Here is a 10935-nt window from a genome sequence, read left to right on the forward strand (position 1 = left end):
CCTGTTGGATCTCACATCCTCACATCCCTTGTGCTGGGGGGCAGATCTTGGCTCTGATCTGGAGGAAAATCATCTCCCCATTCCACTCCCTAATTTTTCTCCAGGTTAGTTTAGAGATGCTTTCATGATATGGCTGATTACATAGCTGTACAAATATTAGGAGGAGGGGACAGGACCTCCTGTAGCTGGTAAATTCCACTTGTTTTGGCTGAGACATAACATGGAAGGGCTACTTCAGATATGCCCTTGTAAAACTGGATCTGTTTTGCCAGCACTGAATCATTTATTCTCTACTTCCATTGAAGGTAAATTAGTGCAGAATACAGCTCTATGGAAAGAAAATACATAGGATGAAAAGAGACTGAAGCATAAATGGTAAAACATAGTGGGGTCCTCTCAGAAGTCTTTTTTCTTCCAAAGTAATGGAGATTGGCTTCAATAAGGAAAATATAATCTCTAAAACATTCCTGCATTTTATGTCAGTTACTTACTTCCAGGGGAAGATGAATTTTGGGATGGCACATCAAGGGGCAAATAAACTATCATGAGTTGAATATTCCATTAAGAAAATGCATGCTTCTGGCTTTGTTTTCTTTCTTCTTCCCACAGCACCCAGCCAGACTGCTCAGATCAGCACCCTACCGACGGCAGCCTCATTCTCATAAACACACAAAGCCCCAAAAAGAAACTGAGCAAATTTTTCCTATGGTAAGTGTGAAAACCCCAGCCCTTGCTGGCTCTTCTCAGATGAATTTTGCTCTATCATTACTGAGTGTCTGAAATTAAAGCTGTGGTTTTTCAATTTGCCTTACCAGAACTGCACTTGGTAGCCATTTCTACAAAGTTATTGTTATTGTACTGCTTCCATCACCAGAGAAAAGAGTTGTGGTGCAAAAAGACTGTACAGCATGCAGGTGGCTATAGAGGAGTCCTGTGGCACAGCAGATAATTTACCACAGTATTCTGCAACATCTCTCCCCCATGCCCAATCTCCCTCAGCTTTTCAGTTTCTAATATGCTTTTTTAAAAAAATTATTTTCTTATGGGAGCACTGGCTCACGACCCTCCAGAGCTGCTCTAAGGTTAGAGCTTCTTTCCTGAAAAGCTGATGGCAGGGAAGTTGTCAGGAACTATGATACATACAGGTGGGAAGGCATTTTGTGGCATCACAAATGTAAGGAGAAAGGCCAGTTCATGTTACAAGATGACTTGTGAGTGCAGCACAAAGGCTATCGAGATCATTTGGTTTTAGAAACCATTTTGTTTCTTGTGCTTTGCTGTAAAAATCTATCTGCTGACACAGTGGGGAGGTTATTGCAGACTGCTGCAGGATGGATAGACAAAGATCAGTCTGGCGGTCAAGGGAACCTGCAAAAACAATTATTCATGAGCTCACCTTACTCTTCCTTCTGACAGCTGGGAAATAAGTTTCTAGTTAAAATATAGAGAGTGGTTACCTTCTCTATGTCTCTTTCCATATTTCCTTTCCTACAAGAATACTCTGACAGTTGTGTTCCTGAGTTAGGTTTCTGGGCTTTGGTTGTTTATTTAGGTCACAGACCAGTCCTGGGTTGGGCAGTTTGTGTTATATTTCCATGCTGAAGGAACAGGCACTGTTTCCACAGCAGTTACTGGAAAATAGGAGAGACAGCATCTTATGTGTACCAAGTTCCCTTAGGATTCTGATAACAGAACTGGATTTAGGGGCAGCAAGAAATCCATGCATACCACTCCCTGATACCTTTAGAAAGAGTGCTCGATTCATTTGTGTGTCAGCAAAGCCATGTCATGCCATCTCTGACCTCAGGCATGGAGAAGACCACACTGCATTTTTCACTGTTGCAGACAATAAGGTCCATTCTGCTTCCCACTGGTCTCTCTTGAAGAGATGTCCAGCTACCTCAGAACTTCACAAGTGCCCCAGCTGGCACAACCAACTGCTGAAGCAGTCACAGAAGCAACGTGCACCTGGATTCAGCTCTTTTACAATTGGCACTGCTTGACTTCAGGCTTGTAACTGCTCCCAGTCATGCTTTGAGTTTCTAGGAATTGCTGCATCTGAAATAGTTGTTAGTGAGAATAAAAGTATTAGGGGAAAAAATTATGTGAGCTAGTCAGGAGCTTGAAATTCATCTATGGCTGTTTGTCAGAGGGGGCACATCCATCATATAGGCTGTGCTGGTTTTGTCTGGGGTAGAATCAACTTTCTTCACAGTCTCTGGTATGGGGCTGTGTTCTGGATTTGTGCTGAACACAAGGTTAATAATGTTGAGATGTTTCTTTTATTGCTGAGGAAGGCTTGCACAGAGCCAAGGCCTTTTCTGCTTTTGGTATGGCCACACTGATGAGGAAGTTGAGGGGTTGATGGGAGGCTGGAAGGAAGCACAGCCAGGACAGGTGACCCCAGCTGAGCAAGGAGACATTCCAGGCCACACAACATCATGCTCAGTGTATAAAGCAGAGTGAGAAGGACATGGGGGAATATTTGGACTGATAGCCTTTGTCTTCCCAAGTAGCCATTGCATGTGATGGGGCCTGCTGTCCTGGAGATGGCTGAACACTTTTCCTCTGGGAAATTAATTTATTTATTGTTTTGCTTCTCTTGTTTCTGTGGCTTTCTCTTTATTAAGCTGCCTTTGTCTCAACCCATGAGTTTTCTTTTACCCTTCTGATTCTCTCCCTGATCCTGCTGGTGCGGGAGTGAGTGAAATGGCTGGTGGGGCTTGGCTGCTGGCTGGGGTTAAACCATGGCATAGATTTAGATGGAAAAGCAGCTGCAGAACTGAACTTGCACCTTTGAGATTTGGGCAATGCCCAGTAGCTTTGTGTAGACACATCCCTCCCTCTCTAAACCTTTGCTGTATGAGCATGACAGTGCAGCTGACACTTTTCTAACTCCTTTTAAACCTCCCATCCCCTTGCAAAATGTTCCTCGCTTGCTGCTTCTCTCGGTCCTTATTTGCTCACTCTTTTTTTTAGCACCAAAATGCTGCCCAGCTTTAAAACATTGGTGTAAAGGCCCAAGGTTAAAAAATAAATGCCTAAAGATTGGGGTGGTAGGGAATCTAGGACCTAGAAGTTGCAGAAGTGCTGGCATCAGACACCTAATTAGGGGCTCAGGGACAGATTTAAAGTGCACAAGCAGCTGTTCAGGCCCTCTCTCCTAGAAGGAGATAGGAAAACTAGTTGAAGTTGGGCACTAAATATTTTGTGAAATCTAGGCTGTGCTTTGGTGTTCAGATGATCTGAAAATTCCAGTCCCATTAATTAATAATTAATTAATTAATGAGTGGTGGAGAATATCATGTGTCACTTGTGTGTTTTGGGAAATGGTTCCTGTAGACTATTAGTTTTAAGCACCTATTTCTAAAAAATCTTGAGCTGGAGGTGCTAAAAGTTGCTCTTTAGGCCCAGTTCACAGCTCGAGGACCATTTAAAATAAAGCAGACTTTTAAGTGACTTTTAAAAGAGAAGAGTTTTAGGTATAGTTTAATAACTTTTTCAGTTATTTCAAGAACAACAAAAAATATTTGTGTTTTTTTCCCGTTTTGTCCTTTTTCTCTCTCAGCAGATGGTCCCCTCTGCCTTCACTGCCCAAATGTAAATGGGTGCAGAAATTTCCAGATGAAAGTTTATGACATAAATGAATCCCTGGTGATTGATTTTTGTTTTCCTCTCTGAAGTCCACACAATGGGAGGCGGCTGCTTATCACTGAGTAAGATCACCGAATGATTTAATGGGGGCTTAAATGAAAAGTAAGAGTTTTCATACTGGTGTGATGTAAATCCTGAGTCCAATTAAAGCCTCAAAGCATTTTTTAAAAGCTGTATAAAAGGTGAATCATTTCTGTAAACAGCCCTTAAAGTGAAAACCCAACACCTTTGCTGTGGGAGAAGTAATACAATCTCAAATACCTCAGCAAACAAAGAGTCCCTTCCCTTCTGCGAGCTGCTCTCCTTTTTTCAGCAGCTCAGCATGGGGTGCCAGAAAAATCATTAACGGGCCCATCTTGCACTTCTGGCTTTTCCACACCTGCGTATCCCCATCTCTGCTGTAACTTTATGGACCGTGAGGAGGCAGGTTTGACGCCATGAAAGACAGGCTCAGCCAACAGCTGCAGGATGGGCAGAAAGCCAGACAGTAAAATGTAAAGAGGAGGAAGGAGAGGGATCACCTTTGAAGTTTACAAAAAAAAAAAAAAAAAAAAAAGAAAAAAAGAAAAAAAGAGGAAAAAAAAAAACATGACTTTGACCACTTCCTTTTTTAATTAGCTGTCTCAGGTACACTGAGCCAGCGGTTTAAATGGGTACTGGCAGGGGGTTGTTGGAAATGTTGAAGGTAATACTGTAAGGGTTTCATCACAATGTGACTATTATTTTATTGAACTTTTTTCACTCTTTTTTTGGTCGTTTGGGGTTTGTTTGTTTTGTTCTGTGTTAAGTTAAACATCCTAGCCCAATGTCAGGGAAAAGAGCTTATTTCACTTGGGAATGCCTGAACTACAGCTAAAATCTGTACCTTTACAAGTGTGAAAAAGAACATTAAAGCTATGTTGAAGGGTACTTGGATCCCATGCTAGCCAGGAAATTGATGATTACCACTCCCATAGCAACCAGGACACACCTCCAGGACACACAGGTTGAAATTTTTTATTTTGTGTATACAGTGTTACTTTTGCTTGCTATCCATGCTAGCACCAAGAGGTTGCTTTTGATTTGAGCTACTGTAGCTGAAAGCCAAATTGGAGGGATCCTGTAAAGGAATTGCAGTTGCTGAAGGAACCAAACTTTCCTGTGCCCCCAAGAGGCCAAAAATTCCCTTTGAACTAGCATGTCCCTGCTCCTGTCTGTGCATGTTAAAGTGTGTTCAGGGAGAAAATACAAACTGCTGTAGTCATCCATATAGGGACTATATGCATTTAATTTACAATGCTTAGGAGTAACTGTTTGGAAATTTATAATCTATGGTAGGGTGAGATCCAAAGATAAAACTTTAATAATTCTGAACTGAATGAGCTGTCTACCAGGTAGAGAATTTCTGTGGGGTGATGGAAGGATGACACAGTCAAATCATGAACAAGCTCAGTGAGTATTGCTCAAGCCTCAGAAAATTAATTTGGGAATTTACTGGGGGTACAAAAAATCCTTCAGACTGAACAGGGTTAAAAAATCAACAGAATTATCTACTGTCCTGCTGTAAAGTGCAGAGTGATCTCACAGTAAAGTTCAAAGATGTAATATCAATGACATAAAACTTCATTGTGCTTTGTAACTGCAGTAGTCTTGAGTCTATTCTCTGCTTGAAAGAAAAGAAAAAGTAACACTGGATATTACTATAAATCCACCAAATTCAGGTAGAAATTTAGCTTTATACAAGAGTTGAATGTGGTCCAGTGTGTCAGTATGTTTTAAAAACTTTAAAAAAGAGAAAAAAGGGATACCAAACTGAATTGTTTTATACACAGGAAATTTGCATAATTTAAAAAAAATTGTAGCATGGAGTATTATCATGTGATTTTTTATGTAATATTTTCAAGCAGAAAATGAAAAAGAATGCTTAGATTCATGTTTATAAACTGTAGTTGAAATACATAATTTGATATGTCACAGGTAAAGAAAAACATTTATGTAAATTAGGTTAAGATATTATTTTATTTATTTATACATCATCTATTTTTGGTAATCTAGTATACACTCTAGTATAATAAATCAGTCTGTCATTCCTTGACGGTTTTTTTTCCCCATCTCTGGGCATAAGAATTAACAGAAAAGCATACTAGGGAGCATGGTTCTCTTCAGCTGAAATCACTCCCAGTTTAGGAGTGTCAATTTCATATTTTAAGATCAAGTACTGTTGATAGACTTCATGGTGTTTTCAGAAGCAATTTCTGTAGACTAATGGCCTTTAAAAAGTCTCTCTAGAGTTTATGGCTTTTTGCACTCTGCTTAGCTAAGAACAAGACAAATTTTTTTCCCAATATATTACAATAAAATATGAACAGATAACAGCTTTTTGTAGAGGATGTTAAAATACAGGTGAATCAGTAGCATAGCTCATAAATATTTTGGTTTATGTTTATGAGACTCTTGTCAGAACCTGTACATTTTTTTTTAAGGGATTGGATCTTGGAAAATTCCATTAACTGCAAAAGTTTTAGGTTTATTGGGTTATTTGAACCATAGATCTGGAAGGTTCATTTCTTTTAAAGAAAAGATAATCTAAACCACTGGTGTTCCAGTGCAGCCTCAGATAATACCCTTTCATCATTAATAGATATTTATAGAACTTTTTTCTCAGGGACCTGCTTCCCCTGTCAAACTTGGTCCAGATTCCCCATCTCCTTACCTGTAAAATGTGTATTTCTTAACCTGGAACTTTAACCTTCTTCCTGTAACTAGAGCCATTCCTCTTTTTTTAAATTATTTTTTAATTATTTTTCCCCAGTAACTAAATAAATAAGAAAAAACCCTATCAATTCCTTTGCTCAGGCTTGCAGATGATAGTTTCTTCAGCCTTTTTTTTTTTTTTTTCTTTTTTTTAAGCTATCACCATTTTAATTACTTGCATTTTCTGAACTTCTGTTGACCTTCATTGCTGTCTTCAGCTGTTCAGTGTCCCTCTTGAAGCAGCTCACACACATCTGGATGTGGTACAGCCTTGAAGATGTAACACTGCATAATGACTGAATTATTATCTTTTGTGATTTCCAGCCTGGATTTATGCTTCTAGTTCCTCTTGCAGCACTTGGGTTTGCAAAGCTTGCAAGGCTTGGTGGTTACTCAGCTTTCATCTCACGCTCTAAGCAGCTGCTGGGCAGCCTGGCTTCGTCTAGTGCATTATTGTTGCCTGTGTGCACTGCCTTGCATTTGTCTGTGCTGGATAGCCTGCTGCTGCTGCTGCTTCAGACCGTGCTCTCAATTTGTCCAAATAATTTCTTATTCTAAACCCAGCTTCCTGGCAGTCTCTTCCCACCTGGTGTCATCCACAGGTTTAATAAAATTATCCACTACTCTGTCACTGCATGATGTATTACGGAGTCCAAGATTAATACAGGAGGAATACAAATAGAGTTTGTCAAAAGGATTAAAGCTGTGTCTAGTGCTTCTAATAGTGGTCCTCAGAATACTAAACCAGGAGCCTCACTGATGAAGTGTGTGGATTACAGGACTTACAGCCTGGAAAAGAAAAGGAGTTGGGAAGTAATAGGAGAAACAACTTCTACCTTCCAGATAGAAATACAGCCTGACTTCCTAGTAATGTATTAGCACCTCTAGTGACAGAACTAAACATTGAATTTGTGATAACAGAAATAATTATTCTGATGAGTCTAGGCTCAGTTTTCCCATGTGTCTTTGTTCCAGGTGATTTACAAATGTCAGCAGGGTAAAAGTATAACCCCTGTCCTAGCTCTCCTTTTTACACTGAGTTTTGATGATGGCTGTGTTGTCCTCCCTGGCTGACTGCCTTTTTTGTACTGACATAAAGGAGAATTTCTGTAAAGCACCCCCAGGTGAACCATGACTGAAGTCGTGCTTCTCTCAGGAAAGTAGATCTGAGTTCTGCCATGTCTGGATCAGAGAGAGAGCTTTTCATAAAGGGCTCCAGAAATACATACATTATTCTTTTGGTACCTTGCAATCCTAGCAACATGGGGGTCAGTAAGTCAGACAAGTTAAGGAGAGTGGGTTAGTTTGGGGTTTGGGAACTGTCCAGGAGTTCCAGTGAATCCTGGAGATACAGGATTAATATTTAATATTAAAAGGCATTTTCATTCACATCAGCACCAAATGAGTGCTGTAGCAGACTGTAAGCCACCATGCTGTTTCACAGTGTGATTAGCCTTGAATGAGCCTTCACATGGGTTTTTCTTCTTTTTAAAACTTAGACTGTTATCACATTTGTTCCCAAGGTAGGAATGGTGAAGTCTCATTGGAAGAAGTCAGAGTATTGCCCACTGAAACAGTTGGCAGAAACTCCAATTCCTGTTTATCCTGCTAGGCTCACGTTTTAGTATTTCTGTTTTATGCTAAACCTGGATGTTGGATTTTGTCCCACAGCTGCAGCTCTCTGGGCCCTCAGAATTGCAGAGAAGACCTGAAGAGCCATGGGAGGAGGGGAGTTCTCCCAGCAAATCTTCACAGCATCTCTCTGTTATCCATGCTTTCTCCTCACTCCCCCACCTCCCAGCCCAACAGAAAACCCCAAGGTTTATTTGAACTCTTGTAATTAGATCTGTCTGGGAGAGCAACCAAAGTGTCAAGGTTTCAAAGAGAAATTCAGAAAAGTCAAGAGCAAGTAGAGACTTGAAAAGGGAAGTCGAAAAAGAAAGCTGGTCTTTATCATGGTAATAGTAATGAAGCCAAGCTGAAAAAGGCCAGACGAGGGGCTGGGTTACTGTACTGTGAAGTGCCAGGGCAGCATCCCGAGAGAGGGGATTAGAGAACCACTCCAGCCCTCGGGACCGCTGTCATTTCTGGTCCTCCCTCGGAGCAGCGATGGAGCGGGAGCGCCCCGGCAGCAAACCCTGACCGACTGCGGGAGGCAGCGCTCGGATGGGCAGGAGGAGGTTTCTCCCGCTGGAGATGGGCGGGGAGCCGATCCAGAGAATGAAGGGATGGTGGAAAATGATTTCCCGGAGGAGGAACCCTCGTTTCTGTGAAGCCGCCGCGCAAAGTCCCCGGCGCTGTGCGAGCGCATCCCCCCCGGGTACCCCCTCCTTCGGCGCTGCAATCAGGCTTCTAATCAATTAGGCAAATTGACTGCAGGAGTGAGCTATTTCCTACTCCTGGCAACAAAACCGGCTTATGTTAACTCCGTGTTTCCCAGGAGCCCTGCTCTTCCCCACCTTATTTTTTTTCATTTTTTTATTTTTTTATTTTTTTACGAAAAAAGCAGAGGAGTTTCTCGTAACTGTGCACTGTTACTGCAGACACCAAAATAATTTTGCTAAGCGTGGGAGGATTTCGATGATCCTTTGAGAATTTGTAAATTCGGATTCCAAGGGACAAGTATTCCCGTTAAGCAGGAATTGGGAACATTTGCTCTTTAAATGCCGTTCAGCCAAAGAGAGGAGTGCACATGAGCAGATTCACATGTGGCCAGAGAACTAGTCCTGTATGTATTTAACTCTCGAGGCATCGAGCATGAGGTGCCTCTTGGCAAATACAGCTGGGAAAGTCCTGAGGACAGACAGGAGTTCCAGATGAAAGTTAAGCCGCACTTTCCCTTGCTGTTGTCCTTCGTATCAGGAGTTATTTCTACCGGGCTCCACATAAGCAAATCACCCAAGTCCCAAAGATGTAGGCACAGCGTATTGGCCAAAGGATGTCACATCCGTCCTTAAGCAATATTTTACATATGCCAGACTACCGGTTTCGCAGATTGTTTCCAAAGATGTCACCGGGCTGCACTGGTTCTGATGGTTTTGTTCTGTCTGATTTAATTTGCTGTTTCAGGAGTTCAGTTTGCTGTAACTTTTAACAAGTTGGGACAGAAAAAAACATCCCCCAGAGCGCTGAATCAGCTGCTTTCCAAAATGTGCAGCAGAGCATCCCACCAAGCACATGGCCCTGCTCCTGTTTCTGTACAGTCCCAGCCATTGCTTGGGTCTCACTCTAGTGGGACACAGAGCTCTGGAAGTGTTTTAGAATGAGCCACCCACACCAGTATTCTAGAAATTGAAAGTGGACCCTGCACTAAGAATGATTCCTGAAATCTTCTGAAGCTCAGCTCCGGAGCCTTGGCTCACAGCTGGTCCTGAAAACACTCAGGAATTCTAGAGATCAAATAACTCTCATTAGAAATAAAATAACTTCTTTGTTGTTGTTGTTTTGTTTTGTTGGGTTTTTTTGCTAGATTTGTTTCCTTGAAGAGGCAAGCAAATAATTCAAGCTACTGAATTCACACAGAAAAGGAAAACAAAAACCTCAATGAATTTGCCATCATATATATAAAAAATTAAAGATTATTGAGATTAAAAATTGCTACTCAAAGTCACTAATGACCATTTATTTATTCATTGTAAATTACATGTAAATATACATTTCATGCACAAGGGATGGTGTCACACAGTAATAATAATGAAAATAATGAATAATAATAATAATGAAAAGCAGAGAGTGTTAGTGACAAGTCACGCTTGCTTGCTGGACCAGTTAGCAGAATAGGGGGAGTTAAAAGTTATCTATTTTCAGATACATAATATAAACATTATATTTTATAAAGAAAATTTCATATTTCTACAGCAATTCCAATATGATAAAAAACTGTAATTAAACCAAAGATTTTTTTACGTTGGATCTTTTTTTGCTATAGCATTTCTGGGTCCAATGCAATGCTTCATCAAATTGAGTGAATAGGAATTTCAAGAGGTCATTAAATGTCCAGTGTTAGACAGTATTATACAGACAATATTTATCTCCTGACTAAAATATGAAATTTCTTTTGAGTAAACTCAGTTTACAGTAGTCACAGTGTCAATTTTTTTTTTTTACTTACACTACAAAAACCTGTAAAAGAAATATTTTCAACATGAAAGGCACCTTTTTTATATGAATTTTTACTATGTTTAATTTAATATTTTATTAAGATATATTCAAGTATCCGGAACTTTATCTAAAAGAGCAAGTAGCTCCACTATTTAACAGATTTATGAAAAATTTTAAAAGATGTTATTATACTAGCTTCTGATTTACAAGTGCTTGTTTTTGTTTCTCCATTTGCAAAAATGATGGCAGAGTGTTATTCACAATTGTCGATTACCAAAACAATGGGAAAAAATGTCCCAAATATTAAAAATCATCAAAAATAACTGACACTAGTGCTCCCATGTTAATCATGTTCAAAAAAAAGAAAATAATAAATGCAGTAGGTACCTGAAAAGTTGATTCCATTTCAGATTTATTTGCCCAGGTATAACAACAAATTTTGGTAAA

The 10935-nt window shown here is 40.2% G+C and overlaps 1 long non-coding RNA gene across 1 annotated transcript; it reads left to right on the forward strand.

Moving 5' to 3' along the window:
• The first annotated feature begins 609 nt into the window (after positions 1 to 609).
• On the forward strand, positions 610 to 9958 carry LOC111926932 (uncharacterized). Its single transcript, XR_002863282.2, has 3 exons — positions 610 to 708; positions 3569 to 3716; positions 8059 to 9958. It is a non-coding gene; the product is annotated as an uncharacterized LOC111926932 (long non-coding RNA).
• Positions 9959 to 10935: the final 977 nt, after the last annotated feature.

Source organism: Cyanistes caeruleus, chromosome 2 (genome assembly GCF_971803275.1).
Source record: "Cyanistes caeruleus chromosome 2, bCyaCae1.hap1.1, whole genome shotgun sequence".
Classification (NCBI taxonomy): domain Eukaryota; kingdom Metazoa; phylum Chordata; class Aves; order Passeriformes; family Paridae; genus Cyanistes; species Cyanistes caeruleus.